Raw genomic sequence first — 13,117 nt, forward strand, 5'->3', positions numbered from 1 at the left:
ATTCTCTCTCAAAATAAATCTGGCTGCTTTTGTAGCTTTCCCCAGGTGTTACTTACCATTCAGTTAATCTCTTTTTTTCACCCCTGTTAGCTGCACTTCAGCAGTAAACACATTAGGGAGGCTGTTCTAACATTCTTTTACTCCTGGGTTATTACTTCCACTGTGGCAAAACTGTTATACTGAATTTGGGTGTAGATCTCCCTTAGGAAGTTTTTCCAGGTCCTGCTTCTACATGACCAGCAGGAATCTCCACTCCTGTTTCCTCCGGGCAACACACTTCAAAGTTCATGTTAGACAGACTCAACTATTATTCTTGAGGCTGCTATAAAATTTCTCAATGTAATCAGTACAAAAGACTTTCTATTGTTTTGCATAATTTTAGGTTAATTTACATGAAGTAATTAAAGACAAACTAAAGTCTAAACTGTCAGTTGAACCTGTTTTGTTGTTGTTGTTTTGATTTGTTTTTTGAGAAAGGGTCTTACTGTGTATCTCAGGCTGCAGGCTGGAGTGCACTGGTGCAATTATGGCTCACTGAAGCCTCCACTTCCCAGGCTCAAGCAATCGTCCCACCTAAACCTCCAGCAAAGTTGGGACCACAGGCGTGTGCCACCACACCTGGATTATTTATTTATTTATTTATTTATTTATTTATTTATTATGTTTTGTGGAGATCGGAGTCTCCCTATGTTGCCCAGGCTGGTCTTGAACTCCTGAGCTCAAGCAATCCCCCTGCCTTAGCCTCCCAAAGTGGTGGAATTATAGGCATGAGACACTGCACCTAGCCTGAACCTGTTTTAAAAGCTTGGAATTCAGAAACACTGAAAGGAGTGTGTATTAAAAGAACTACCTGAAACTGGGTAATTTATAAAGAAAGGAGGTTTAATTGGCTCTCAGTTCTGCGGGCTGTACAGGAAGCATAGCTGGGGAGGCCTCAGGAACCTTACAATCATGGTGGAAGACAAAGGGGAAGCAGGCACATCTTACGTGGCTGGAGGAGGAGGAAGAGAGAGAAGGGAGAGGAGCTACACACTTTTAAACAACCAGATCTTGTGAGAACTCACTCACTATCAGGAGAACAGTAAGGGAGATATCCACCCCCATGATCCAATAACCTCCCACCAGGCTCCTCTTCCAACATTGGGGATTACAATATGACATGAGGTTTGGGTAGAGACACAAATCCAAACCATATCAGAATGGGATTAAACCCAGACTATAAAGCTAAGAAAAACTGCTTTCATTATTACTCCTAAAAAATCTGGGGACATTTCTGGGCATGAGACTGGGGAGCTGAGACAGGGATTGCCCCATCAAACAGTATACCAACTGTTCCCTTGTTCTGAAACTTCTTCCTTCTTTGTTCCAAACTGTCCTTGACTATCATCGCAGTTAGATGTCCACTTAGACATCTCCACTCTGGGGAGCTCCTTCCTGATTCCAAATTCAGTTAGGTGCTCCCCCCCCCGCACCCCAGAGCCCTCCCAGTATCTTGTCCTTGCTCATTCTGCTAAATGGCTTGGCTTCCATCCTGCCCCAGGTTGGAGGTCATTGCCTGCGGGCAGTGACCTTGCCTCATCACCCTTCATTGGCTCCTAGTTCTACCCCGTAAAGGGACTGGTTCATAGATACTTAAATATTTAGTAAATGAATGAATGAGACCCTATTAGTGCAGATACTTTTTTTGTTTGTTTACTTTTTCATCTCTATAAAAGAGGCGACCTTACTTTTCTATGTCAGTGAACATAATGAGAGCCTTTTTTTTTTTCCTGACTTCTCTCCTTTAATTAGGTGGATCATGAAAAATCACAAAGTACTTTAAAAAATGAACTGGTTCAGAACATCCTTCCCAATTATTAGCAGCTCCCAAGGATTCTACAAGGCGCTTTTCAAGGTACTCCCTCTTTTTCCTCACTGACGTTTCCAGAGCCTGCTGGCGTGGAAAGAATGTCTGAGAAGGAAAAAGAAGGAAAAAGAGCTGTGGAGACTGCATTTTCAAGCCAGGTTCCAAACCAGGACATTTTCTTCTACAGTTTCCCAGAGATCAAGCCAGCAGCTGCTTCCTGCCCCTTGCTGAGCTGTACCTGGGGGCTGATGATTTTACTGTTCTTTGGTAACCATGCAGATTCAAAGCTGCATGTTCAGTAGCTAGAGGGCTCCCTTAAATGGACAAAGTTGGAGCCTCACATTCCACGAGCCATTGGAAACTCTCAGCCTTTGGTTCCTTATTATGAGAATGTTATTGTGGCTCTGGGCTAGACAATGAATCTAGCAATGGTTTTGATGTCTTTTGTTTCATGCAGCCCATAAAAAAGCAGCTGGGCCCTCCTGTCTGCACTTGGTTTGGGCAGATAGACCCTCTGCTATGGCAGCCTTTAACTCTCACTCTAATCTGCCCTCATTAACTTACCAACAGCGGGAAATCTTGCATATCACGTTTCATTTTATAATGGCCTGTAGCACCCTCAAGATGCCCATCCCACCTATTCTCTTTGAAACCCTGACTGGGGAAGCTAAAATGCGTTGTCCCCATTTGGTGATTCTTAGAACCATACGTAGGTCACTTTTGTTCACTGTCCCATTCCCATCTTCCCTCCGTTAAGTAGCTGCAACTGAATTTTGCAATAGCCTTTTCTTTTCTGCCTCTGAGGTGATTTTAGGGAATATGTGGAAATCTAAATCTCCTGCTGGTCAACAGGCAAGAGCTGAGTACAAGAGGCTGAACTGCTGATAGGGTATTTGATTCTTTTTCATTCTGATTAAGCCTCTGGGGACTCATAGTCCAAACATGAAGGACAAATGGATTTTAAATTAGTTCTTAGGATCCAAAAACTCTGGCTGCAAGTACAAAGAGGTTAATGGTCTTGTAGGCATTTTTACTTGCTTCTCAGTTTTACAGCTTTCAATCCTTATGTGAGCCGATAGGAGCTTCTCATTGGCAAGAGATGTTAGACAACTAAACCCAGGAAGAATAGAAATAGTGCCAGGAAAGACAGATAACCTGCAGAAAGGCTATACGGCTATTTTGGCTTCTCCCAACCTGTGCAAGCCTGCCATCAGGAGGGTAGGGGTAGACAGGTGACAGCCCACATTTTTAACTACAAAAGTGCCTGGAGGTAGCATAAAGAACCATCAGGGCAGTGTCACACTTCCTTCCTCCCTATTATATGTGCCACCCAGAAGGTATGGTCCTGTTGCTTTTCTGTTTAATTTTCTGAACAGTGGACATATATTAAATGAGGAACAAGTCCTTTTGCAGATCTTTGTACAGTATGCAAGTATCCATTCAACACCCAAAATGTTGGAAAGTCAGATGTAAGTCAACATTAATAACAGCTAAGCCTGCAGGAAGTATGATTTCCTCAACCGCTACCAAAGGAAGTGACAAAGTATCAGATACATGTTTTTGATGTTTTACTTTTTAATTTTTATGGGTACAGAGTAGTTGTATGTATATATAGGGTACATGAGATGTTTTGATACAGACATGCAATGGGTAATAATCACATCATGGAGAATGGGGGATCCATCCCCTCAAGCATTTATCTTTTAAATACCAAGCATTTGATTAAGAAAAATTGGGATGGAGAAGATAAGTAACTGCAGCGGAAGTTGTAATGGTCTTCAACTGTCTATATAATCATCAGTCTTCTAGCTCAAATGATGGCTTGAATACACTGCCACCAGAAGTATTTTCTGGTTCAAAAATTGGAAGCAAGTTTTCAAGTGCCAGGATGAAATCCACTGCAATAATATAAAATGTAATCGCCTCATTTATTATTACAGAGATTATCAAAGATCTGATGGTATTTTTAATGGCAGTGTGTTTTAATGACAGTGTATTTCATTTCTCTGGTGGAAAAAAGGGTTATGCTCCAGCAACCTAAAATAGCCCCACTGAGCATATTTTGCACCTCCACACAAGGCACTTGGGGATTTGTATGGGAAGAGTCCATTTTCCTGGGTTGAAAGAGATGTGATTTGGAAAGGGAAAAGGTTGCTGAGGGCTTCCATTCAACTAAGGGCATAGGTAGCTGTTGTCTTTCTGGTACCTTCCTCTGGCCCATGGGGGCAGCAGTGGGCGAGACAGCGTTATTTAGTTGATGGAGGTAAGGAAAAAATAAAGCGTATGAAGTCGAAGATGGAGCACTATGTGGAAAAGTTTTATTGTTAAGCAGGGAACCTGTGTCTAGGCTCTGGTGATGAGATGCCTAGACTTGGGAGGGGGTGTGGGGAGAACTAGGGTGGGTCCTTCAAACCAAGACACTGCAGACTCTATTTGTGTCCTTAGGATAGCAAAGTCTCCAATGGTTGCTGTTGGGCTGGTGATGTGTGAACTGTCCCTGGGAGGGGCTCCTGCTTGGGATATGGTGGTATAAGATGTGGTGCCCAGCTGCCCCTGCTATGCACAGGTCATGCGGGTCAGGATCGGGTGGCCCAGTCCACTCTGCACCAGTATCAGCCGGCTCATTGCCAGGCCAGGGTTTATCAGTGGCCACAGTGGTGGGAGGTGAAGACAGTGTCCTTCTCATATATTCTATTTGTTATACTCCCCTGCTCATTTCTATCACCTATGTCATATGGCACTTGGGAACATGAAGTTTGATCCTGGACACTACCCTCAGCATCTCTGAGCCTCAGCCTGCTCACGTCTGAGGAAGGAGGATAAATGCCCAGCACAGAACGAACTTAACATCAGACATCCTGAACCACTAACTGTGGACCACCCTGACCCTGCAACCTCACAATGGGATTTTTTATTCTTGCATCTCTTCCCAAATACTATGAATTCCTCCAGACACTGCATTCCTTATTAAACTGGACATATATGTCTAACTTGAAAGGTAATTAACTAAAAAGTCAGGGTATAGATCAGGGAACCAGGCCCCCGAGCAGCCCCCAAAGTTGTTGGTGTCTTCACACTGGAAAACAAGCCATTTGATCCCTTTTAGTTGAAGGAAAAATGCATTAAACTTTGTAACTAAGAACATTTATGATCTATCTGACCCAAAATCTCAAAACCCATTGAAAATGGCATTTAAATCTCCCAGCAGCCTGAGATTCTGCCAACACCAGTGGGGAACATAGCTAAGAGATTGTATTACATCTTTGACCTGAGCTTTTTTTTTTTCTTTTAAATATGGTCTTGATAAATGATTTCCCATTTACCTTTTTCCTTTCTGTATTGTCTGTAACCTTGAAACTTGATTTGCTACCCACCAAGCAACACTGATTTGCAACTTCCCTAGATAGGATGGGGGAGGGGCGCTTACAGCCTCAAAACAACCCTGCTTTCCCTATCACGGGGCCAGAGGGAGTGGAGCTGCTTCTGAATGCTTGCTCTGAATTCAGCCTTGCTGAGTGCTACTCAAGGTAAGGGTGCGGTGGGTGGTGTCCCCAGTTCCTAATCTGATGAATTATCCCAGGGTACTTTGGGCAGCAAATTTCTGATGCAAAAAGGTGGTGTTTGTACTGCAGAGCTGTGGTCATAACATTTACACAAAGTCACAAAGTTTAATCTCAAAGTCGCCAAACCACTGTGTGCCTCAGTTTCCCCATATATACAGAGGAATAATAACCCTCACTATCAGTAGGGTGTTTTAGCAGCAAATAACAGAAAATCCAAATCAAATTGGCCTCAACAATAAGAACATTTACTGACTCCCAGAACCAGAACTGCGGTGGTAGGGTATGGCTGCCTCTTCTGTCATCTCCTGCCCCCATTCTGTTTTGTTCTCATAACAACTAAATCCTTAGGCTGATAGGAAAGTGGAAGCAGCAATCTGCAAACTGACATGGGCCAAGGTTTCAAGGATTTTGTTTAAGGTAACATCCTAACAGGAGATTTTTGAACCACAAATGTTCCAGCCCTTGATGGTGAGAGTTAATGCCTTACAGTCACTGGCATATACTTGGGATGCTAGGTGTTATCGTAGCTAGCATAAGACCATAGGGTCAACTTTGCTTCCCTTGACATTCTGGAATGTGTCCACACCAGGCACAGGAGCTGGAATGGCTGTGCCTTCTGTGAGGTCACAAGTATCATCAGAGGATGTTCCTTTTAGGGGATGCAGGTAGCTAATGAACAGCCAGAGCTGAAGACGAACCATGAAGCTGAAAGGTCACCTTGGGTTCCCTTGAAGGGAAGGATATAGAGTCCAGCCAGTGCTCATTCCTGTTGGTGGTCTTCTTCCAGAAGCCTAAAGCAGTGGGTCTCAAACTTGAGCACTGGCTTTGTTTGAGAGCTTCTCAAGGTACAGATTGCCGGGCCACACCTTAGGAGTCTCTAATCCAGCAGTTCTGGAGAAGGTCCTGATCATTTGTACTGCTGACAAGTTTCCAGATGATGCTGATGCTCCTGTTCCAGGGACCAGAATTTGAGACCAAGAGGATGAACGATGGAGTACGCTTTGCAGCAGAGACCAACAGCAGCGACCTGGACTCAGTTGACTTTCTGCTTACTCTGGCTTATTTATTCTCCATATGCTCCCCCTCATCGTCGAAGTATCCTGGATCATTCATTTATGGAGGGAACCACATTTTTACCTTTAGGCTAGAGCTCTCTGTGGGAGAGCGGTGGGGTTTTATGATTTGTCAACTATGAGGAGCTCAAGATTTCATCCCCATGGCTGTTTAGAATGCTTAAGAGAACATAGAAGCTCCCTAAGATGTGGCCTTTTTTGCACTGAATCTCCAACACTGGAAGCAAAAGGAAGTCCCAAACAGAAACCTGTGCAGTGCTGAGTCTACAGTGGCTCTGAGAACTTTTAACTAATGGGCACTTGTAAATCTCACAACATTTCCTACTGGCGTGAATGCCTTGGGTAAAATGCTCATTAAACTGTCAGCCAGCAGAGAGGTGTTGTTCCTGGAAAGAGAGTCACAGCATCCAGGGGTGGAAAGAGGCCTCCCTTGGCCACCAGGGTCCTTCCCTCCCCCCGTCACCCACCACCGACCCCAGACTCAAACCTTCCTTTCAAAGTCTTTCCGAGGATGTTACAGCTCTCCTTCACCAGGAAATTATTCTTTTTCTCCAGTCCAAATATATATATATATATTCATGTTTAATCTGCTATTTCTTTTTGTTGGAGAGGATATCGTCTGTGAAAATTGAGAATGGCTAGCCACTGGCTGTGGTGAACAGTCTTTCATGTACTTAGAATCCCTTATAAAATCACTCCTGAGTCCTTATCTTTTTTATTTTTGTTTCATCATTTTAAACATTACCATTTAGTGACTGGGTGTGGTGGCTCATGCGTGTTATCCCAGCACTTTGGGAGGCTGAGGCGGGTGGATCACGGGGTCAGGAGTTCGAGACCAGCCTGCCCAACATGGTGAAACCCCATCTCAACTAAAAATACAAAAATTAGCTGGGCGTGGTGGCGGGCACCTGTAATCCCAGCTACTCAGGAGACTGAGATAGGAGAATCGTTTGAACCCGGGAGGTGGAGGTTGTAGTGATCCAAGATCACGCTATTGCACTCCAGCCTGGGCGACAGGGCGTGACTCCATAAAAAAAAATAAAAATTAAAAAAAAATTACTATTTAGTATTATATAACAATTACACAGTAAAAAAAATTACATAGCACAAAATAGTGTATAACAATTCTTTCCTGTAATAAACCTGCAACAATAGTTTCATATGTACTTTTCAGAGATTTTCCAAACATATATTTGTACACACACACACACACACACACACACACACACACACACACACACACACGTTTTTTAACTTAAGGACATATCTTGGGGTTTCTTCATATCAGCACATACACTAAGGATATACCATAAATTATTTCATCACTTCTCTGTTTATGGTTTTTTGACTATTTCCAGTTTTGTACTTTGGGCAGTGTGGTAGATACATTTTTCATTATTTTGGCAAATACAAGATTTCCTAGAAGTGAGGTTACCAGGTCAAAGTTTGCATATATATTTTTTTCTTTTGAGATAGAGTCTCACTCTGTCACCCAGGCTGGAGTGCAGTGGCACAGTCTCAGCTCTGCAACCTCTGCTTCCCAGGTTCGAGTGATTCTCCTGCCTCAATCTCCCAAGTAGCTAGGATTACAAGTGTGTGCCACCACACCCAGCTAACTTTTTATATTTTTGGTAGAGACAGGGTTTCACCATGTTGGCCAGGCTGGTCTTGAACTCCTGACCTCAAGTGATCCGCCCGCCTTGGCCTCCCAAAGTGCTGGGATTACAGGCATGAGCCATTGTGACGGCCCAGGTTTGTATATTTTTAATTTTGACAGATTGCATTCTAGAGGTTGCACCAATTCTCACTCCTGTCAACAATGTTCAAGAGTGCCAATGACTCCCTACATATGCTTGCCTGTATAGTGTGTTGACAAGTTTTGAAATTTTTGCCTTATAGGCAAAAATAATGCTATAATCTTCAGACCTTTAATTCCCACTTCTCTTCTTATGATTGAGCACCTTTTTTTTTTTGAGACGGAGTCTTTCTCTGTTGCCCTGGCTGGAGTGCAATGGTGCCATCTCAGCTCACTGCAACCTCCACCTCCCAGGTTCAAGCGATTCTCCTGCTTCAGCCTCCTGAGTAGCTGGGATTACAGGTGCGCACCACCAGGCTCAGCTAATTTTTGTATTTCAAAGATGGGGTTTCACCATGTTGGTCAGGCTGGTCTTGAACTCCTGACCTCGTGAGCCACTGCCTCGGCCTCCAAAAGTGCTGGGATTGCAGGTGTGAGCCACCACGCCCGGCCGTGCACCTTTTCATATGTGTAAGTACCATTTGTGTTTGTTTGAAGTTTGTTTATATATCCTTTGACCCATTTTTCTATTGGTTGTTGAGCTTTTTTTGTAGGTTATTTTTATATATCAGGAATTAGCCTTTGTCTGTCACACATGTATATTCTGTTGTAAGAATTTAAGTATTTTTCCCCATTTTGTCATTTCTGTTGATTCAGTTTAAAGTGTTTTATGCCATGGAGCCATTTTTTATTTTTATATAGTTAAATATAATCATGCATTTTCTTAGGGACTTCTGGGTTCTATGTCAATTCAAGATTATTAAAAATGAAAAAGAATATTCCTTGCTTTCTTCTAGTACTTTTGTGGTTTATAGTCTTGTGGTTCCTTTCTAACATTTAATTTGGTATAAGGGGAGAGGTACTGATACAGCTTTGTTTTGCTTCCCAATAGCTCTCCGCTTGTCTCAGCACTGCTTACTGATGGCCCATTTACTCTTTACTGATATACAATGTCACCGTTGTAAACTAAATTCCCATTTGAACTTGAGTGTGTTATTTGTGGAATCTGTATTCATTCCATTGATTGGTCTATTCATTTGCCAAAATCTCATTATAAGAAATAGAGCAAATTTATCATGCATTTTAGCATCTGCTAGGACAAGTATGCTCCATTACTCTTCTTTTTCAGAATTTTCTAGACACACTGGCATGTTTACTTTTGTGTAGAAAATTGAAAATCTGCCTGGAATTGAAAATTACCATGTTGGTACTTCTATTGAGATTGCATTAAATGATCTATTTAGATTGATTTAAGAAGAATTGACTTATGATTATTGTCTTTCTATCCAATAACAAGGTTAGCATTTCCATTTATTCAAGTTTTCTTTTGTGTCCCTTAGTAGCATCTTAAAGTTTCTTCATGCACAACTTCAACATTTTCTGTTAAGTTCATTCCTGGATATTTTTCAGTTTCTTATTATGAATGAGTATTTTTTTTTTCATTTTGTTTTCTAACCTGTGTATATTTTGTATCTTATTTTCATACCCATCAATTTTCTGAATTCTTTTACCTGCTATAGTAAATTTTCAATTGATTATCTTTTTGTACTCTCTGCAAGTAGTAATTTTGCCCGCCTTCTTCCCATGCTTCCACTTATTTCTTTCACCTGTTCTATTGTAATGGCTACTGCATCTAGAACACTGTCAAATAATAGCGGGAAGAATGGATGTCTTGGTCCTGCTCCTGAGTTGAATTAGGAAGGCTTCTAGGGCTTCCTCATTCTGTATGATTCAGGCTTTGGTGAATGATCTTGTTATTTTATTGAGTTAATATGTTATGAAGGCATCCTCAATAATATTTTGTTAAAAGTTGGATAAAAATTTTACAATGAATATTAGATAATTAAATGACTTTTCAGCATCAAGGGAAGCAATTATGATTTTTCTCTTTTGATCTATTATTATGTTAAACTGTAGTCCAAGCTTTTTCCAGTGTTGGAAAATAAATAGGTAATGTTTATTCTGTGTTTACTTTGTGCCAGGCCCTATTCTAAGCACTTTACATGTGTTAATTCATGGAATCCTCTCAATATACTGTAATTAACCCCACCTGAAAAATGAGAAAACGAAAGCACAGAGAAGTTAAATAATTATGTGTCCAAGGTCCTATACCTGGCGAGTACCAGTTCCAGGATCTGAACACAGGCAGTTTGACTCCCGAATCTACACTCTTACCAGATACTCTCAGCAACGGTCTTTGAAATTCTCATCAAGAGGTAGCACTCTCGTAAAGTGTACTGGATTCTGTCTGCTAACACTTTATCTAAATGGGTTTTTTGCCTTGATATTAATAGATAGCTTTGGACTATAGTTTTTCTGTGTGTATACTATCGTTGTCGAGTTTTGGAATTGATATCTCGTTAGCTTCAAAAACCAATTTGAAAGTTTTTCTTCTTTTATTGTGGCCTGGAACAGTTTAAGTAGTCCTGGAATGATCTTTAAGACATTCTTTGCACCTATGAAGTGTCTGATTCTGGTGCTTTTGAGCGAGTTGGATTTTTGATAATATATGCTATTTTTTTTCTCTAATCATTGGTTATTTAGATTTTCTGTAACTTCTATGATTGGGTTTTGTAGTTTATGTTTTTGTAGAAAGCCATCCATTTCATCCAGGTTTTCAGCTTTATTTTAGTAGAGCTGAGCAAAGAAATATCTCAAAATTATTTTGTGTATACATACAAAACAGTTCCCAGTGTACTATTTTGATTTTGTATTAGCCTATGTTCATATTTTTAAAAATTATTTTAGCCAGCAGTTTTTCTGTTTTGTTCTGTTTTCAGAGAAGTAGCTCATGGATTTATTTGTTGGTTTTCTATTTTAACATTTTACTCTATCTGTGGTTACTTCCCTTACCCATTTCTAATTTTGTATATGTTGTTTCATCTTTTTACTTGACTAGGTTGGCTAATGGTTTGTTATCTGTTTTATTGTTTTCTTTGTTTATTTATCCCTAGTACCATCGTTTGGATCCATTTTTAGTTCCATTTAAAAAACTAATTCCTTTTGCCATATTTAGTTATATTTATTATTATTTTTATAACTTGCCAGAATGACTGCTCCTATTAATTATTTTCATTCTCTTCTGTTTCACAACACTAGTTAGTAGAACTATGCAGTGAGAGACAAGATCCCAAAGATTGTGATACACGATGCTTGCATTATCAATATTTTCTAGATACTGCATTTTAAATTTTGTTTTGAATTTCTTCTATGGTCCAAGAGTTAAAGAGAGAACTTCTAAGTTTCCAGGTGGTTAAGATTTTTTTGACTCTTGTAAATAGGGTTATTTTGATCAATATTTCAAGGACAATTATATAAAGGGCATATTCTTTATATTCAGGGTTTAGAGGTATAGATATATACAGATATAGATATACACACGTGTGTGTGCACACACTCCACCCTATTAACTATGGGATTTAAGTTGTCGGTAGAATTCTTTTTTGTCTGCTTGATCTGTCATGGCCTGAAAAAGTGCTCACTACAGTTGCCTTTTTGTCTGTTTCTCTTTGTTTTTATTGCAGTTTTTCTTTTATGCATTTTGAAGTAATGCTATTTGCTACATGAACATTCACTAAATTGTGTGTTTACCATTATAAATTGTCCATCTTTGATTTGTATAGTGTGTTTTTTGTCTTGAATTTAATATCATGATCCTTGCTATTTTTTTGCTTGCACCTGATTTCCATGTCTTTGCTTTACCTTTTGCTAGCAACTTTTCCGAGTAGTTTTATTGTAAACGTATTTCTTGAATGTGTAATGTGGCTGATTTATATCTTATTTCAGGTGAGATATATATTCAGATATCTGATTTCAGATTTATATCAATCTGAAAGTGTTTTTCTTTTAAAAAGGGGAGTTTCCCATTTACATGTACTGCTAAACTATTTTTGAATTTAGTTCTATCATCTAGCTACTTACTATCTTACTCTTCTTTTTTTATTGTTTGCTCTATGGCTTAGGTTTTATTGCTTTATGCCCTGAGTAAATGTATTTATCTTCTACTAGTTTTTAAGATTGACATTTTGGTTTTTATTATTCTGATGATACCCCAGTACCTTTTTTTTTTTTTTTTTGAGACGGAGTCTCACTCTTGTCGCCCAGGCTGGAGTGCAGAGGCGTGATCTCGGCTCACCGCAACCTCCACCTCCTGGATTCAAGAGATTCTCCTGCCTCAGCCCTGGAGTAGCTGGGATTACAGGCGTGTGCCACTATGCATGGCTAATTTTTGTATTTTCAATAGAGATGGGGTTTCACTATGTTGGCCAGCTGGTCTTGAACTCCTGACCACGAGTGATCCACCCGCTTCGGTCTCCCAAAGTGCTAGGATTACAGGTGTGAGCCACTGCACCTGGCCCCTAGTAACTTTTAATATATTGAAAACTTCTTGCTTTGTCAAGTTCAAGCAATATTTTTCGACACCCTGCTATGAAAAATGAGGCAAATTAGCAAGACTCTCTCTTGTCCTCTGCACCTTCCTGCCCTTCTTATCCCTGTCACCTCTGTACTCCATCACCACAGGAGTCCAGTTCTTCATGGCACTTATCACAATGTGTAATGATGCTACTCACTCATTTGTATACTTGTTTGTTCTTTAACTCCCCCTCTGGACTATAAAATACTTGAGACCAAGGGCTTTGCATGTTGTGTAATCAGAAAGAAGTGACACAATTACAGGATAAGGGAAGGGTTATAAGGGGCCTTTAAGATTATCTCGCCCAAGCTCACTTCATGTAAGGAAATCGACCCCTGGCGGGTGGAGACACTGGCCCTACATCACAGAGATACTGAGTGACATCGCAGAGCTGATGAATTTCGATCACTTCACCCAAGCTTGTTC

General features: G+C 40.6%; 1 long non-coding RNA gene across 1 annotated transcript in view; it reads left to right on the top strand.

Annotated features, from left to right (window-relative positions):
- The window catches only part of LOC139362826 (uncharacterized), a 228,188-nt gene that overhangs the window by 12,725 nt on the left and 202,346 nt on the right, over nucleotides 1-13,117 (top strand). The window lies entirely within an intron of this gene.

Source organism: Macaca nemestrina, chromosome 4 (assembly GCF_043159975.1).
Source record: "Macaca nemestrina isolate mMacNem1 chromosome 4, mMacNem.hap1, whole genome shotgun sequence".
NCBI classification, from domain to species: Eukaryota; Metazoa; Chordata; class Mammalia; order Primates; family Cercopithecidae; genus Macaca; species Macaca nemestrina.